Source organism: Tachypleus tridentatus, chromosome 12, assembly GCF_004210375.1.
Source record: "Tachypleus tridentatus isolate NWPU-2018 chromosome 12, ASM421037v1, whole genome shotgun sequence".
In the NCBI taxonomy this organism is placed as follows: Eukaryota; Metazoa; Arthropoda; class Merostomata; order Xiphosura; family Limulidae; genus Tachypleus; species Tachypleus tridentatus.
Window position 1 is genome coordinate 1320015 of NC_134836.1, and position 19813 is coordinate 1339827.

Here is a 19813-nt window from a genome sequence, read left to right on the forward strand (position 1 = left end):
TGCTAAAAATCTTAGCTCCAAGTTCGCTAATCTCATTAGAACCATTACTTGATTAAAGAAGTGAAAATGATGTAGTAATTTATAAGACAATTCACGAATGTTTAAATCATTACTGCATTTTTTCAACTTCTGAATCTAATTGAATGTAAAATACACACACACACACAAATCCATATAAAACTCATAAAATTTGCAAAGATTAAATGAACATGACAAGCAAGTTAAATATAAACAACTAGAAATTGAATACAAAATACTGCTTATCGATATGAAAGCGATTTTGACATTCGAACACAACACAACGCCGTTACAATAATACCATGTCGCCATGTCCGTTGTACTCTATTTAATAGACGTGCATTTCAATAGCCCCGCCGTGTAGTTTCCATCGAAAACACTCGGTCGTAAGGTTGTCATGCCAAAGCAGAACACTGTTACCTGATTGCTTCTCATAAATCATCTTGAGTACGAGGACGACGACTCCCCAACACCGAGTTTAACCGTCCGATCACACAGAATTTTCATAAACGATTTGACCAGTATTGCTTCATGTTTAAGGCATACGAAGGTTGAATGTATATGTTGTAGAAACACTACACTTGTGTACATATGACTAGTACCATTTACCCAAACGGAGAATTTTCTAGATTATGTTGCTTACTAGGAACAAATGTCGGCTTTTGTCAATGACTTCCGTGACACGGTTGGAGTGTGACCTTTTACGGGCGTCTCTTAGACAAGTTGATTCATACTCCTTCGTTTTCTACTGGCAATGGGTAAAAAGGATAACCTTATCTTGGAAATTCTAAATGAATACATCTTTGTCACCTAAATGTACGGATATTTTGCATTGTTTTAATGACATACCCATCTCAAAATCAATCACTTTCAGTGGCATCACACTGTTTACGAAACGCCAAACAATTTCAAAATAGCTCCGATACATGCCGAGGTCCGGCATGGCCAGGTGGTTAAGGCGCTTGACTCGTAATCTATGGGTCGCGGGTTTGAATTCACGTCACACCAAACATTCTCGCCCTTTCAATCGTGGGGTGTTATAAAGTGACGGTCAATCCCACTATTCGTTAGTAAAAGAGTAGCCAAAGAGTTGACGGTGGGTGGTGATGACCAGCTGCCGGCCCTCAAGTCTTACACTGCCAAATTAGGAACAGCTAGCGCAGATAGCCCTCGAGTAGCTTTGCGCGAAATTCAATACAAACCAAACAAAACCAAAAACAAACAAACCGATATATGCCGTTTTACCGCGACTTTATATCAGCTGTGGTAATTACGTGGTTTACTGATTTGTAGTAACAAAATAGCTTCAATATAAGTTACTGAATCCGTTAGAATTTTTATTAACAGACTCTAAACAACGTGAAATGCAAATTCTACATTAAAAAAATAAATTCGCATTTCAAACTGCAAAGATTCCTAAAATTAATCTATGTAGGATTCTTTCTGTTCTCTGTTTTTAGCAAGTGGGACTATATTTTTACTCGTACTAAACATAATATGTTTTAGATATTTTTAAGGTAACGCTCTATATACACTGCTGGCCAAAATCGTAAGGCCAATGAACATAAAGAAAAAATATGTATTTTGTGTTATTAGACTCAATCACTTATTTGAGTATAGCTTCGAAAGATGAAAATAAAAATTAAAAGCTTTTTAGCATTTAATAGGAAAAATATGAACACTATGAGATTAGCTTAAATACTAGCTGGTCAAAAGTTTAAGACCATACAAAAGGAAGTCTTAAACAGTGTAGGAAATGCTCAACAAGAGGTCTCAGTAATGAGTTGCACGGCCGTCATTGCGAATAACTGCAAACATTCGCTTTGGCATGGTCGATATAAGCGTTTGCAGAAGGCTGGCTGGAATGTTATTCCAAGTGGTGAAGACGGCCTCACGACGATCATGCACTGTTTGGAATTTGACGTCCATTTCTATAAACTTCCCTTGTCATCTACCACAAACATTCTCAATGGGGTTCAGTTCGGGCGAACGTGCTGGATGGAGCAAAAGAATCACGTTATTCGACATGAAAAAGTCCTTTGTCCTGCGGGCATTGTAGATTGCAGCGTTGTCCTGCTGAAAGGTCCAGTCATTTTCACACAAGCTAGGACCTTCAGTCAATAAGGATACTCTCTCCTACATGCCAATGTAGCCGGCTGCTGTTTGACGCCCATTTATAACCTGAAGCTCCATTGTTCCTTGGAAGGGGAAAGCACCCCAGATCGTGATGGAACCTCCTCCACTGTGTCGTGTAGAAAATGTCTCCGGACAACCCGTCGAATCTTCCTGCTCAACGCCGGTGAAATTTTCTTTGGCCGACCACTTGAAATTCTCGTTCCGTATCTCTCAGGGTCTTTTAAGAAATTTACAACAGCACTTTTACTACGCCCAATCTCACCAGCGATGGCACGTTCAGATAGACCATGCTTTTGCAGCTCGACAATTCAGCCACGTTCAAACTTTGTCAACTTTTTAGCCTTTGTCATGTTTTTACCCAATGTAACACAGAGATGTCAGTGGGAGATGATGACAACGCTAATGCTTGAACACAAATGACTAAATTTCGTTACGTGTTTACCGATTAACGCTTCGTTTCAGTATGGTCTTAAACTTTTGATCAGCTAGTATTTAGGCTAATTTCATAGTGTTCACATTTTCCCTATTAAATGCGAAAAAAGTTTTTTTTTTATTTTCCCTTTCTTTATTTTCATCTTTCGAAGCTATACTCAAATAAGTGGTTGACTCTAACAACACAAAATGCATATTTTTTCTTTATGTTCATTGACCTTAAGATTTTGGCCAGCAGTATATCTATATTTAATAAATAGTAAAGTTACTTACCATTTAGCACATATTTTAACACTCCAAAGCCATTAGAATTAGAATTTTTTGGAAAATAGTTTCAAATAACTATCCTTCTGGACGTCCCCCGTTGGTGCAGCACTAATTCTACGGGTTTACAACAATAAAATCGGTGAACTCAGCAGATATCTCAATGTGGATTTGCTATAAGAAAAATATATACACATTTCTTCTGGACAAAATCAAAATCCTTTGATATTAAATATTTTGATTCATTTATTTATCGAAAAAATTCGCCTATAAATTATAAATGAATTTAGTAGTTAAGGACGGAATCAGAAATTTATAAACTAGTAAGTAATAATGTTAAAGTATTACATATCTTTTTATTTTAACTCTATTTAAGTTTACAAAGTTTACAAAGTGTGTTTATTTGTTTTTGAATTTCGCGCAAAGCTACACGAGGTATATTTACGCTAGCCGTATTTAAGTTAGTTGTGTATGACTAGAGGAAAGGAAGCTAGTTATCGCCACCCACCGCCCTCTCTTTGGCTACTTTTTTGCCAAGGAATAATGGAACTTACCATCACTTTAGGACGACGTCACGGCTGGAAGGTTGCTCAAGTTTGGTATGACGAGGATTCGAACCAGCGCCCGTCGGATTAAAAGTAAATCACCCTAGCTACGTGGCCATACCGAATCTTTAATTAAAGTGTGATAAAAGTATCTAAATCTAATAACGAAAGACAAATCATAAGTGCGTGTGTGTTTTCTTACAGAAAAACCACATCAGGTTATATGCTATGTTCACCGAATGGATTCGAACCCCTGATTTTAGTATTGTAAATCCATAGACTTTCCACTGTCCCAGGGAAAACGACAAACCAAAAAAAAAAAAAACTGTTCACTCTGAAGACTAACAATTGTTGCTGAAGAATATTAAAGCAAGAACAAATGTAAACACGTCAGTATTATTTACCTTAGTTCTGCTTTAAAAGGCCTAAAATATAGTTTATAAAAATAAATTTTTTTTAGTTTTAATTTTACTTTACTGAAAGTTCAAAAAATATATAACTTTTCAGTTTTAACTATAAAATACAGACGATAAATGATATTAAAAATAAAAAAAATCTCGGAAACATCTTCATTAAAAATAATTAACATCAATGGAAAATTATTTTAAGGAAAATTCGATATTCATTCCATTTAAAAACACTTGATATTTATCAAGATATATGTATGTGTAATTCAGGTATTCTCTGTTTCAAATTTTATTTATTTCTATCGAAGTTAAAAATTGGATATTTGATATCTAATACAATTTAACATCTTACGTATGAGTTATCTCGGTATTTTGAGATACATTTTTAAAAAAGTCATTCCGAAGAGGTCTAGGCTGTTTTTATTACACAGAAAGAATAAATGTGGTACTAGTTTCAAGATCTAGATCGCTGGATCAGACCCATGGCTTGATCTGGAAACATGAGAGCTGATATGGAGAAGTTAACTTGTAAATATAAAGTAAATTGATGTAAAAGAGAAATATGTTATACATGTTGTTATGAACGTGACGGTTTAATTGTAACGATTACATTAAACTTAAGGTCCATGTCCCATGTCTTATTAGAAGATATCCCAAACGATTTGATATACCAATTGAATCAGAGGTCCGTTAACTGATTACTGCACTGACAGCGATACATAACAAAGAAGAATTACAAACGGGCACTATGGTATTGTTATATTTGTAAAATAGGGATTGGGATGGTAATTAAAAATCATTAGTTTCATGAAACTAACAGCACGGTAAAAGTAAAAATGAGATTTTGAGTTGAAACAAATGCACGATGCGTTAAAGATGGGTTCCCTTAAAATTATAAAATGCTATTTCTACAAGAAACGGTAAACATCAGAAGGGTGGTATAATTCCCACTATGGTACCATAATAGTTTGATCCATATAGATCTCATCATGCCATATTATCATTAATATTTAGTTTATTTTTGTTTCCGAAGTTGCGTCGAGCTTCATTCATCATTATCTATCTCAATAACTCTCAATCAGCGGTTTCCGGAATAACCCCTATTGACTCTCTCAGACTCAGTGCTAACATATGCTGGGCTAGCTCGCACCGCAGGCGAAAAAACGATTCTACAAAAGTTGCATCTATGTTTGACTAAGCTGTAAGTCCGAGGCTTTGTAATGTTAAAAATTGGGGTTTTGATTATCGCTATAGACACAGTACAGATAGCTCATTGTGTAGCTTCGTAGTTACTAGCAAACAAAAAAATAACTTTTTCACACAAGTGTATTGAACATTAAACCATTTAGAAAATCTGGTAGATCAAGGAAAGTAATTACAACATGCGTGTATTACAAATTAGAACATCTCCAAACTAGACAAGAGTGAAATCTTATACTCTGATTTTTTTTAACCTAATATAAAGATCTATTATATCACGAAAATGTATTCTCCGACAATTATCTATAGTTACTTATTTAGACAGATAAACAGTTGTGCAGCATTAACAAACATGTTTGCATATTTTGTAACAAATAAGATCATTAATATTATATTTGAATACAAATACATTTAACTTTGTCAAACTGACAAATGATTATATTAAACATTTACGTAAGTAATTTGTATAAAGAAACAGTTCTATGAATATCATGAACGATTTATTAAAACAACAAAGACACCTGCAGAAAAATGTGCAATTCTGTATTTTGCTTATCACAACAAAACCTTACCAAAACATATATAATATCAAATTTTTATAAATAGCGTCTGTAATATTAATTAATTTAGTACTTGGTTAGCCTTTCTCATACTTTAATAACATCAGCAACGCGACGAGACATGCTGCAGATGAGGTTATTGATGTAATTCACCATGATTTCATCCTATATTTTCACCAGAAGGCGCTGCAACTCAGCTACAGTAGCTGGTTTAGGGTTATGATAGCAATTTTGCGGCTCAGTTCTGCTTATCAGTTCTCAAAGGAAATATAATGTAGAAACTTTGCTGGCCATGGCAACCAGTAACGTCCTTCTTGTTGAGATAATCCTGTGGTCACTAGCATTATCATCCTGGAACACAAAAATATTGCTAAACGTTGCCCTAACATATGAAATATTGTTTATATGCGACGTCAATAAGAAAGCGTCATTGACATTTCCATGCTGGATATGAAGAGCAATTTCCCCTCCATAATGAATAGCTACCTAAACATGTACTGCACCACCTCTTGTATGTTCCTGTGGGGAAGAAAGTCTTCCTTCATCTATTCTCCAGGCAAACGACAAACAAATAGAAAAGTTATAAAGATGTGCACTATGATATAAAAGTTTGTAATTTATCGGACGCATACATGTGGTTTGTATTGGTTAACATAGAATATGCAACAACAATACAACGTGAAAACATTCATGAAGTGTAGTTGAACTTCACCTCCTATATCCTACTCACAGTAATATATTACTTTGCCTCATTATGGCCATACAGCTATCTTGACTTTCGTATTTCGACCCCCTCTTTTAATTCTATTGCTTGGATATTTTGATATGTCATGAAGTTTGGTCTTCAAATGGTTTTCTGTTAAAAATTACTTCGCATACTCTGAATTGTGGATTTGACGTTGTAGTAATAAATAATAAAATACATTTTTTGAACCTCTCTAACGTTTCAGGAGTTCAATGTAGTGTGTTTATTGTGTGCAAAATAAGCTAAGAAGACCTAAGTGAAAGTCATTCATGTATTCATTTGTTATATGGATAAATAACTTATTTGGGCCTAACATGGCCTAGTCCACAAATTCAAAATTAGGAACGATTATGCATATATAGTCTTTGTGGTTAACATTGCGTCAAAATTCTAAGACAAACATCAAGTTTATTTATTTCCTTTTATTTCGTACAATTGTCACAAAGCTTAGTATTGTATTTTGTATCATAGTCATCATTGGTTTCAAAGTCGCTCTATCTAATTTTCAACCTTACAAATTCTAATCGCTGTTTGGCCATTTAGTAGATTTGTACAAAAATTCGTGGTTTCAACATGCAGAATCTGATTATAATCAGAATATGCCAGATCTGTCGCATACTGTTATATTAACCTACAAGACAATATGTGAGAGCAAAAATCTCTCCGACTCTCAAAGTGGCATGAGAGTGCCCGACCAGCAATGAACACTGTTTCCAAACTATCAAAATGTATAAACATTGCCATTGGCCTGTTCTTTCCTTGTTCTTCAGGATTTGACTATCTCCAACTAAACCATGCAAAGAATAGACAACACATATTAGTGGCATATATAGGGAAGTATGACTTTATTGAGCTTAAAATGCAAACTGCGGAATATTTTAAGTCTGTGTGTTGTGTTTAATAAAACTCTTGATTTCCATTGTATCAATCTAACAGTGTAAGATGCTGTATGTGGGGTGATGAGAAGATGCCTTTATGGAAACAGAGGAAGCTAAACTGTCCAATTTCTTTAGTAGGATGAACAATACCCAGGGTATAACTGAAAGTTAATTTCGGCCATGTTTACCCAAATGCTTCATTCCTATCCTTATGGACAAGAAGTTTTTCAAAACAATAAGTATCCTCATAATAACATTAGTCCAAACTGATTCAAAAAGCACTACAGTGATTTCAATCGCATTTCTCAGCCAATATAACCACCGAATCTCAACTCTATTAATCATTTTTGGGACTACCTTGAACGTCACTATCAGCACATAACCTTCTTCTGACAGCTGTGAACCAGTTACAGGTTATACTTTTAAATGAAAGATCTGGTCACGATGTAACAAAACACCTACCGTCGTTTTATGGAAGGTATGTACGTTCGCGAACTTCAAGATCACAATGAAAGACGATTCCACTCGGCATCCAATAAAATTGCTAATAAAGCAGCCAGTCATTGTCTTTAATAATAATTTGAATACAATTTAAAAAATGAATACTTTTGCACATTAAAGATTAAAATGTAAAACTGTATCCACAAGCACAGAACGCTTTTCTCAATACTTTTAAATACAATAAAATATAGCGTTATTTTCACACCCATTTTACCGTATCTAGCCTTTTCTTATTTAAATGTTTCAGATTTGAAAGTGCATTTTTGTAGCACTCATGTATGCGACATTTCTTAAATGAAAATTTTTACAACAGAATCTATAATGTTCTAGAAAAGAAATTAGCAATCCAACTAAAATCACGTTAAGATGTACACCCATGTGCAAATTAATTGAAACAAATGGTCATTTTACAATATTTTCAGCATGGCGGCCGGTGTAGGCTCGCTGGACCCGCTGATTTCTTGTGATAGTCATTTTTTCACACAGACGGCGTCATTAACTGTGTTTTGCAGTACGGTCGATCTATTTTTGGGATATATGACGAAATTTTGAGGAATATTACGTCATTCGAAATTGCGTTATAAGGGCAAGGAGACCAGTCAAAAAACAACTTACCAACTCAATGAAGAAAAAACAGTGTCAACTGGGTCTGAAATACAAGAACCGGATGCAAGAACAATGGAGAAAGGTGTTATTCAGTGACGAGACTCAGTTCTTCGTACAGGATCAAAAAGTCTACATGTTTGCAGATCTCCAGGTGAGAAACTTCGAGAATCTCACATCAATCAGTTCATAAAGCATCCATTGAAGAAGATGTTTTGGGAATTTTTCAGCTACCGTGGCGTCGGAGGCTTACATATCGTAGAAGGTATGATGCGAGGACCGCAGTACATCGAAGTTTTGCAGAGAAGAGTGGTTCCAGAATTGAAAAAGAGATTTCCAGATGGATCTGGCATTTTTCAGCAAGATCTGGCTCTGTGCCACACATCGGAAACTGTGAAAAATTTTATTACTACAACGCAAATGAAGGCGCTGGACTGGACTGGAAACTCTCCGGACTTAAATCCTATTGAAAATCTTTGGGCGATTTGTAAAGAAAGACTTCGGGGAAAAAACTGTACTACGAAAGATAAGCTAATTGAGACCATAATTAAGGTGTGGTACCGCGATCCAAAAATTAGTAAAGATTGCAGTCAACTTGTGGATTCAGTGCCAAAGCGAATTAATGATCTTCTGAAAAATAAAGGCGGTCATATCATTTATTAATTTGTAAGTAATTTTTGGATTCTCAGAAATAAAACGCAAAAAATTGAAAAAATCGTAATTTTCCGTCTTGTTTCAATTAATTTGGACAAGGGTGTAGTTTTCCATATCTTGGATGCATTCTAGCTACAGAAGACACATTGCTGAATTAAGCATGTGATGTATCGATAAGGCACTTGACCCTGTTTGCATTGCTTCTACAATGCATGATGTTAGAAGTGGTATAATGGGATGAGACGCTTTTTTGAGGCATAGAAGAGTAAGCCTTTCGATTAATTGATAAATATGAATTAAATCTAGAGGATACCTGCATGTCTTTGTAGTTTATGTTTTAATACAATGATAACAACATGCATCGTGCTATCACGTCTTACCTTTTAATTTCATTCAATTATCTCAGTACCATAACGATTAATGTTTATATTTGACAGAAAAAGATAATTTTCTTTCAAAAACAGTTATTTCTTTTATTTATTTTTGAGTGTAATTTATACATAATACGCCAGTATTTTTTGTACACTTTTTCATGTACTTTGGCGCGATAAGCATTGAAAAATATTGTGTACTTAAAACATTCGAGTATCATGAAATGATAGTAATCACTCAGTAGTTAAGTCACTTTATTACTTATAATTACCCCCCCCCCCATCCAGTGGCGGTATGTTTACGGGTTCTGCTGCAAGAAACCGGGTTTCGATACGTGTGGGGAAGAGAAGAAATATCCACCTGTATGACTTTATTCTTAATAATAAACAACCATTACTCATTACTGCAGGGAACCAAAGTAAATACTGCACGAAATGGTCATAAACGAGATTTAACAGTAATTGAGTGGTTGTGCAAGACATTTCGCCAAATATATCCTTCATTATTATTTTTATTAACATATCCCTCTCTGAGTTAGGAAAATCTCTATAGATTAGCAGTTCGCTCTTCTTAACTTCAACGGTTCTTTTAGGTAAAGTATTTTTATTAGTTTTCTCACCCGTTTCTATCTGATGCTGTTAAACCAGTTTGATGCTTCGAGGGTTAAAGAACAAAATTTTAACTATCCAATTTGATGTAAATGTTTCGGAGACATTAGTCACTGTACTGTAACACGTGCTACTCTTCAGTTTTGAGAACTGTTGCCTTATAAGAGTTTGGAAATTCGACTAATAATATTGCGTCCCCAAAAGTTTTCTGAGTAGTTCATGGTTTGACATATTGAGTAGTTCGTTACTGAGATTTTTTTAAATTATTCGACAAAGTTCTGTAAGACTCTTTACATATATAAGTGTAATTTTTAAAATGATGTAACTATGTTTGTTTATTTATTTCTGTTATTCCCATACACTGTTGACAGCAGAATAATGACATAATTACAACTGTGTTCATAACATTTCACCAGAAAATTAGCCATTGAAATATAATAACGAAAAACTACGTTTACAATATATTTATATATAAATATATAATTGCTTTCTTAGAGATAATTTAGTTTAAAATAATTCCTTTTCAATGATCTGTCGTTGTGAAATGTTGCGGATTAGAATCCCTGTCACACTAAACATGCTCGAACTTTTAATCGAAAGGACATTATTTGTGATAGTCAATCCCACTATCCATTGGTAAAAGAGTAGCTCAAGAGTTGACGGTGGGCAGTGGTTACTAGTTGCCTTCCTTCCAATCCTGCACTACTAAATTAGGGACAGCTAGTGCAGATAGCTCTCGTTTAACTTTGAGTGAAATTAAAAAAAAAAACAAAAAAACAATAGTGTATGTAAGTAAATCGTTATTACAAATATACGAGTAGACAATATTAAATGTCTCCAAAATAACTAATTCTGATCTAGCAAAACAATTAATTTTAGTTTGTAGTGATCAACGTGACAAAAGAGTTTTTCTCTAATTTTTTTTTTAAATATGCCAAAAAATAATGCTGGCTGGCTGTTGGACTTTGTAAAAAAGCGGTAGCCAATAAACCGAAAACAGAGGCGTATAGACTTTTAACAGACTTCAAAAGAGAATTGTGGATCTTAATAAATAGAAATGTATCATAACTAATTAATGAGCTGAGATAATAATATATTTAAGAATATTTTATTTATTACTTTTAGTAATCGTATAATATTTTCGAGCCTCACTCACAAAACGTTTAACCTTAATCTGTATTGTTTTAATGCAAAACGAAATTATATTGAGCAAAACAAGGCTATAATCTCCTCTTAATTACGTTAGTATCATATAACAACAAAACAATTATAATAGAAATGACTTACAAATTCCTACTTTATCTTCCTGGCTTTATAATGTTGGAAAAGTATGCTAAGAACAGCGATAAAAATACAGGAATAGCCTAAAGCAAAGAATCACAAAATATTGATAAACTTTTATTTGGTTAACAGACAAATGTTCTTTTATGCACCGTTTTATTCTGTTGTTTCAAGAGCTCCCATGACATCTTGACATCCAATACACTAGTTTTATTAGTCGTCTCAAAATTGTGCTCCTTTTACGTCTATGTCATTTACAGAGCCAATTTAATGTAAAAAAACATTGCATACACATAGTTTATTTCTCAAGAAAGATCCGTTTGTTAAGATATGAAATGAGGTTTCTATTTCACATCCCAAACTTTCAATTCTCACGTGCTGAAAATACATACCTATATTCAGATAAGTAGTCAGAGCAAGATTCATTTTGACAGGAAAACAAGGTTTTATACATTATTTTTATGCTGTGAAATTTCATATCTTTTCGTTATATTATTTCTTTTTATTGAAAGTGAAAAGCTGGATTCCTTAAACAATTTTTCTTTTGAAAGAAGAACTGTAGTTGTGACTAGTTAAGGGAAATACGTGTTCTGTTGAGACAGAGGGAAAACTATGATTGCAGATGCATGTTCATTGCACACAATTTATACACATATATATTTATAAAGACAGGAGAAAATAACCTTTCACTCTTAAATGGAATTATAATGATTTCAAAGCGCTTTTATAAGTCGAAGAATTAGATACATAGGTACTTATACATTTGAATAATTTTGTAATATTGGAAATTATAAGAAAATTTGAAATTGTATAAATGTTCTGTCCTAGATCTATCATTTGTTTAATGGTAAACGCATCGCATTAAATCATTTTGAGTTGTTTGTTTTGTTTGTTTTTTAGAATAGCAAAGCTATTCGAGGACTATCTACGCTAGCCGTCCCTAATTTAGCAGTGTAAGACTAGAAGGAAGGCAGCTAGTCATCAACACCCACCGCCAACTCTTGGGCTACTCTTTTACCAACGAATAGTGGGATTGACTGTCATATAATAACGCCCCCACGGCTGAAAGTGCGAGCATGTTTGGTTCGACCGGGATTCGAACCCGCGACCCTCGGATTATAAGTCGAACGCCTTTACACGCTTGGCCATGCCAGGCCTTTTTGAGTTGTTCCATTTCCAAACAACATTTGAACGATCAGTTTAAAGTTCATTTCCTAGGAATTTAAATAGACTAAGTAATCAGCTGATTTAATTCTATGTTATTTTTTTTACCACCTGTGACATGAGTCAATGCAGCTAAATCTTAAATTTTGGCTCTCACCATGTCAGGTCAGGTCTGTTCTAGCAAAATAGACCTCGAAAATAGTATCAAACGTCGTCTTTTTGTGTAATAAAAACAACCCTTTCAGATTGACTTTTTTTTCCTTGTTTAATCCATATCAAGATGCCTGGCTGGTTTGTGTGGCAGGTATTGACTTTTCAGACAGTTGCATATAATAGAATTTCAAAAACAATCGTTCCCAAGTGCCCTTTTAGGCAGCTTTCTTGTGTTATATTCCTGTTTATCTCCTAATACAATAAAATAAAGTAACAATGTCTTACTGAATGACACATAAAGGACTTTTTAAACTAGATTTACTATTAGATCGAGTTTTACATCAATTTAAATTCAAGGCTGTAAAAACTGTGTTCACTCTAATTACGTTCTTGTGTTAAATTGTTAACCCTAAAATGACTAAGAATGCACACGTTCAAATGAAAGAAAATCATATTTAACGATTTGTTTGTTTTGAATTTTGTGCAAAAATATACGAGGGCTATCTGCGCTATCTGTCTATAATTTAGCATTGTAAGATTAGAGGGAAGGCAGCTAGTCATCACCACCCACTAAATATATCTCTTGGACTCTTCATTTACCAATGAATAGTGTGATTAACCGTCACGTTATAATGGCTGAAAGAACGAGATTTTTTGGTGTGAGGAAGATTCGAACCCGCAACCCTCAGGTTACGAGTCAAGCGCTCTATCCACCTGGCCATTTTGGGCCTCTCATTCAAAAATACAGGTCACAAAAGACAAAAAGAAATTACTGACTTTTATCGACATCACGTTTTTACGATCGTACTATCGTCACATGTCGTTTCCCTTTATTCTTTTGTGGCTGTGGTTAATTTTATGGGTAATTTAATTCTACCAAATTTGCACATAAAATATTCCTGTTTATTACTATAATCAACAATATAATGGTTTAGAACTAGGCTTTATTTTATAATGTTGTTTTAGTACTTCTTCTTTTGTCTCAGTATCTCGGTTTTCGATCTGTCTTATATATCCTGGTCTCCCTTTCTTCTACAAAATCTCTGTCTTTCATATTTGCTATTCAAACCTACGCAAACAGGTGCCATTCTGTCCGACCTTCCACACATGTGTCCGTAATTAGGGTTACAACAGTCATAATCATATGGGATTCCATGAGCTGAGTTCACAGCGGCTAAACAAGAAAGGTTGCCGTTTCTTACAATAATTCATTAGGTACTCGTGGTCATTTAAATAAACGCAGACATTCACACACAACATCATTTTTAACCCTAATTCGACGGATCTTATGTATCATATCTCTGCACAATTTATATCAATTTTAATCATACTAAGGTCATCACACAAGTTTCATGTATGACTCAAGTGCACCGTGAACATTTACATGATATGTTCTTCCCATTATTTCTCTATTCCCTAAATTTACCTTATTTGGCACTTTTATCAACGTGCTAAATATTATAGAAAGGACCTACCTGCCTTGGCGTTAAACTATTTCGAGCACTGGATCCAGTACTGCAACTAAATGATTCGCCTCAAGTTTAACCATTCTTATCATAATGACTATTTTGCTTCTCCTTACTTTTATGCGTAGATTTAACCATTAACTTCTGCCTATTTTCTAGCCATCATCTGAAGATGGTCACATACACTAACAACTTAATTTTAGTAAACCTAATGTACCTTTACCAACTCTACCATATAATAATTGAAAAAATGAAAATCTTGCTATATCTGGGGGGACATCTCTATATGCAAGTAGCACAAAAGCAATATCATATCCAAATCATTAGAATTCACTTGTCCTGTTTCTTTTAGATAACTTTAAATGCCCCGTTTGTTCTCTCATACATAGCATTTGTTCGGTATATATAAGAATTGATGTGTTTTATTTTTACTCATGTTGCTTTGCAATTTTTTGTATTCTTTTCAGTTGAAAATATCTCCCTATATCTGAGAAAACCTGAAGTATTTCATTGCACTGTTACTTTAATTGGTCCGATATTAGCACTAACGAAAAACTGAATGGTTCATTACTAACTGGTAAGTTAGCCATTGGTATTTTTGCTTTCATGTTTCTCCTAGCCAGTTAACATATTGGGCAAATAACCACCAAACCAGTAGTGGTTTTCACTAAAACTATCTTTCGTTTCAGCTATACCTGAATGTCCATCCAATGTTTCATCGTGTTCTAACTCTAATACTAATCAGTAATGCCGAGAAAACCCACTTGTAGAGAAATATATATCCAAAATGGCTCGTTTGGGTTGAGAAAATATTTTACGTAGAAGAGCGAACAACGTTTCGACCTTCTTCGGTCATCGTCAGGTTCACAAACGTTGTTCGCTCTTCTACGTAAAATATTTTCCCAACCCAAACGAGCCGTTTTTGCATATATATAACTCTAATACTGTCTGTATAAATTCCTTTTGAAATACTATTATTATTTCCATCATATTTTCGCCTCAACATTCTTTCCCGTCAGTAATAATAATTTCATCGGAGTTTATCTATTTCCGGTTTCTCTGCCATGGCTCCACTGCGATCATATATCCAAACTCTCATCTTCCAACTGCCATTTAGTTATTTGTCTAAGACCCTTATTCTCTCTAACAGCAGTTAAAGAATCGTCATTATTTGTATTATTTATTTAATGATTTATTTCTTCATAAAATTCTGGCCTAGTTTCAGATTTTTTCTGTAATCACATTTTCCAGTAAGAATACATGTAGAATACAAGCTTCACTCTATGACTATTTCACCTTCAAGGGCTCGATATTTCAATGTGACTATAGCTAGTATTAAGAGGATTATTTCACCTTTACAGGCCCGATATTTCAATGAGACTGTAACTTTGGTACCGTATACGGGGATCTTTCTGCTGTGGTATCAGACTTTACTAAATCAACTGCGAGTTGACTCTCTTTTACTAGATCTTTTCTCACCAACGTTTTCCCGATTACTAGTATTCCTTAATGTATTTTCGGTTTGCTCACTTATCGTCATTTGTTTTAAATATTTATTTGAATTTTTTTGTTTTCAATACAACATATCTTGTTCTCTCTTTCTTCTGTAGTTTCTTTGTTATACCTATAGAGTTTAGATATGTCTAACTTTGCACATTTAAACCATTTTGGCGAAGGTTTGTAATTTCTATTATTATTTACTAAACCACTCTGTAGACAATATTTCGTTGCAGTGCTGGGAACATTAACCCAGTTTTCTTTTATTTTAATGAGAAGCTCTTAAACTTGATTTTCACCTACTTTCAACAACTTCTCCACGTATTCATCCGAACTTCAAGTACGTTTGCCTGCTGACTTTTATCACCCATTGCTTACTGTTTTGGTGATTTTGACAAAATATATTCTTGAAACATTGACTATGTAGTATTATCAGTATCTCCAGTACAAATAAGTAATTCGATATATTTAACAACCAGTTATTGTAGCCTTATTTCATATTTTAAATGTTTCATTTACCTTTTTTTTTATAACCCTGAACTCTCTGCAGTACCTCCGGACTCAAGTCATACATCTCTAACGTAGCTGATGTCACTGCATCGTACTTTAATTCGTCTAAATCCTAATTTTATTGTATGCTGCTAATTAATGCCTCTCTAAGTAACGCAAAGAGTGTTTTTTCGCCATATCATGAGAATGCCATTCTTTTGCTTTGAATACTTTATTCAAAAGCACAAAAGGTTACATCTATTTCGCTTTCACAAAGGGCCCGGCATGGCCAAGCGCGTAAGGCGTGCGACTCGTAATCCGAGGGTCGCGGGTTCGCGCCCGCGTCGCGCTAAACATGCTCGCCCTCCCAGCCGTGGGGGTGTATAATGTGACGGTCAATCCCACTATTCGTTGGTAAAAGAGCAAAGTTGGCGGTGGGTGGTGATGACTAGCTGCCTTCCCTCTAGTCTTACACTGCTAAATTAGGGACGGCTAGCACAGATAGTCCTCGAGTAGCTTTGTGCGAAATTCCAAAACAAACAAGCTTTCACAAAACTTATACAACTGCACACGTGTGTTTATTTTATACATGCCAGCTGTGTCACCAGAATTACCCTGCTTTCCATGTATCATCAACTCGAATTTTCTGTGCTTATAACTATTTTCTAAATCTAGCTTTAAACGTCTATTTCCAGCTTCTATTTCCAAGTGTTTAATCTAAACTTCTACTTAAGTTTTTATTTTCAGGTTCTACTTCCAAACGTTTTTTTTATAACTTCTAAGCATTTTATTTACAGCTATATATCAGTAACTTTTAAATCATCGCCACAATAACCTTAGAAAGTTCATCTGTTTTAATTCTCGCCTCAACTAAAAATTCACATTCTTTTTTTTCCTTTGACACTACATGTTATATGTAATTTTTCTATGTTTTTTACTAACTGATTTTTCTCAATTATTTACAATTTTCGTCCATTCTCGTGTTAATTCTATAGTCTTAAGAATTAACAACGAAACTTATAATGAGCAATAATTAACTGAATCACTGACAAAATGAAACTTACTCTTTTCTCCAACTTCACCACTTCTTCCAGTTGAGTATCTCGTCAGGTTTTACTGAGTGGTACCATCTCTGTTTTCCATTCCTAATAATTGACGAATCTTACTTTTTTCAATGTTGGTTTTCGATTCCTAACGAAATGATGAATCCAACTTCTGATACCACTTTTAATCGCCCACTTTGCCATGAGTTAAATTTATTTTTCTCACACTTTACTTTCAATCTTTTTAAGGTTTAAATTATTTCTATTCGGACTTAACTATTTTCTGTTTACTACTACTTTAGTAAATGTTCTTTCTTAGAGGTATCATACTACTTGTTTCTTTGTCTCTGTTTCAATTTCGGTTTTTTTTACATCTTTCTTCACCCTTTTTTATTAAATCTCTGTCTTTTATATTTCTTTCTCAAAACTACCCTAACATTTCTTTTCATAAAAGGGATGAGAGAAAAGGTAAACTCAAAAGACGTGAGAGAGAACGATTAAATTGAAAAAGGCGAAGGAAGAAAGTAATGACTTATTTGTAAATCAATGCGCTTTATTCACACTAGTCTGAGCAGAATTCTGATAGAATGAATTGAAGTGCGAGTAAAGGAAGAATTTTTAATGGTTACATTGAATATTTACATTTTTCCGTATGTGTCAAAACCTTATAATGATTATTTGTTTACTAGTGCCTGTTAATCGAATTTCATGCAAAGCTACAAAAGTATTATCTGTGTTAAAATCTCTTATATTAACCTGATAGACAAGACTACAGAAAAGATAGTTAACTAGTCGATATCAGCCACCGGGTACTCTTGAACCACTCTTGTCAGACCAAATTATGGGATCTGATCGTCATTCTGATAACACATCTATGGTCTCGAAGTATGTTCACAAGATGCAAACCATGAAACCTCAAATCCACATAGTCAACCGCAAGGTCGCGTTCCATTATTTTTTTAATTAAGTGATATATATCGAATACGTTTCACTTTTGTCACATTTAAGCTTCAAAACTAAGGGGACCGTCATATTGTGGTTGTTTTGAATTAATCACAAAGCTACACAATGGGCTATCTGTGCTCTGCCCACCACGGGTATCGAAACCCGGATTTTAGCCTTGTAAGTCCTCAGGCATATCGCTGAGCCACTGGGGGGCTCAGACCGTCATAGCCAGTTTGTTGAGGCACTCGACTCGTAATCTGATGGGCGGGGGTTCGAATCCTCGATACACCGAATATGCTCACCCTTTTAGCCGTGGGGGCATTACAAAGTAACGGTCAATCCCACTATACGATAGTAAGGGAGTAGCCCCAGAGGTGGCGGTGGGTGGTAATGACTAGTTGCCTTCTCTCTAGTCTTACATTGCTAAATTACGGAAGACTAGAGCAGATAGCCCTCGTATAGCTTTGCGCGAAATTCAAAACAAACAAAATTGAGGTATTGTAGTTAAAACTCAACTTGTAAGTTCAAATAATATTCTTCCCAAAATTTCGAGAATAATATAACAATATAATAAAGCCGTTAACTTTTTTTCGGATTTCAAAAATACAACATCTTAAGCTTGTAAGTGTAGATTGTGTTTAGTGGTGTATTAAACTGTAATAAAGACATATGTGTATGATGTTTGAGTTGTCCCTTCCGTACCATCACGAAATATCGGAAAGCGTTGGCGAACGAATTATACATTGCAGTTTATATTTCATTTTTTATGTCTTCCAGTGGATTAACGGTATGTCTTCGGTCTTACAACACAAAAAGTCCGACTTCTATTCCTCCATAGTGCAGATTGCCCATAGTCGAAATTTACAATTTTGGTAATAAAAGTGGAAAATTACCAATTTATTAAGAAAAGATAATTTTAGTATGATATCGTGTGAAGTTTCGATATTTATGTGGATAGAATGGAAATCTACTGAATAACCTATATATCTATTTTTGTCAGTGACAAATTTGCTTATGATATCAAATCAAGCCTTTTTGGAATCATAAAGATAAAAAAAAATTATTTACAGAAATGGTTTTCTGTAACAAAAACAAACTTCCATAAAGTTAATTGCACGTATCTAACGGAAAGGACAGCAGGATCAGATTAACATAACGTCACATAGTTTAATCTCAAACAGTATTAAAAACACCATTAGGTACTTTTGTCAACGTATTATAAAGGACGTTTTGCGTATAGATATCACTAACGTTAAAGTGTAAGACCAGTGAAAATGTAGGTAATCAATAACGCTGAACCCAAACTCTTGGGCTAACTTTGTCTTACTGAATAATGGAATTCAACCGTCAGCCATATAGCACAGAGCAGGGCGTATGTTTGCGGCAACAAAACACAATCTGAAGAGCCTTAAATCCAGTGTCTGGTGCGTTAACATTTCTTAACAATTAAGTACAAGCTAATGAGCGTTATGTGATTCTTCAACTGCAAATCAACATAATTATCAAAGATATGTAATTAAGGAACTTTGCACAAGGCTCGTTTTCACCAATATATCATACATAATTTACCTAAAAATGAATAACAAAAACGCGAGAATATTTGCAAAAATTATCTGGCTATTTATGGAAGGGAATTTTCACTGACGTTTAATAAAACAGTTTTCTAACTCAATGTGATTAATGTTCTAGCATTGTGCTTGTGTTTTTATAGTTAAAATTATTCTAAGAAGATTACACTAAAAATCTGATGATGAGAAGACAGACTATACTAATATAATGCAGATTGCAAATACATTTTTTCTGACAGAGATTACTCATTTATTGGTAATTACATCTATTGGATAAAAACACT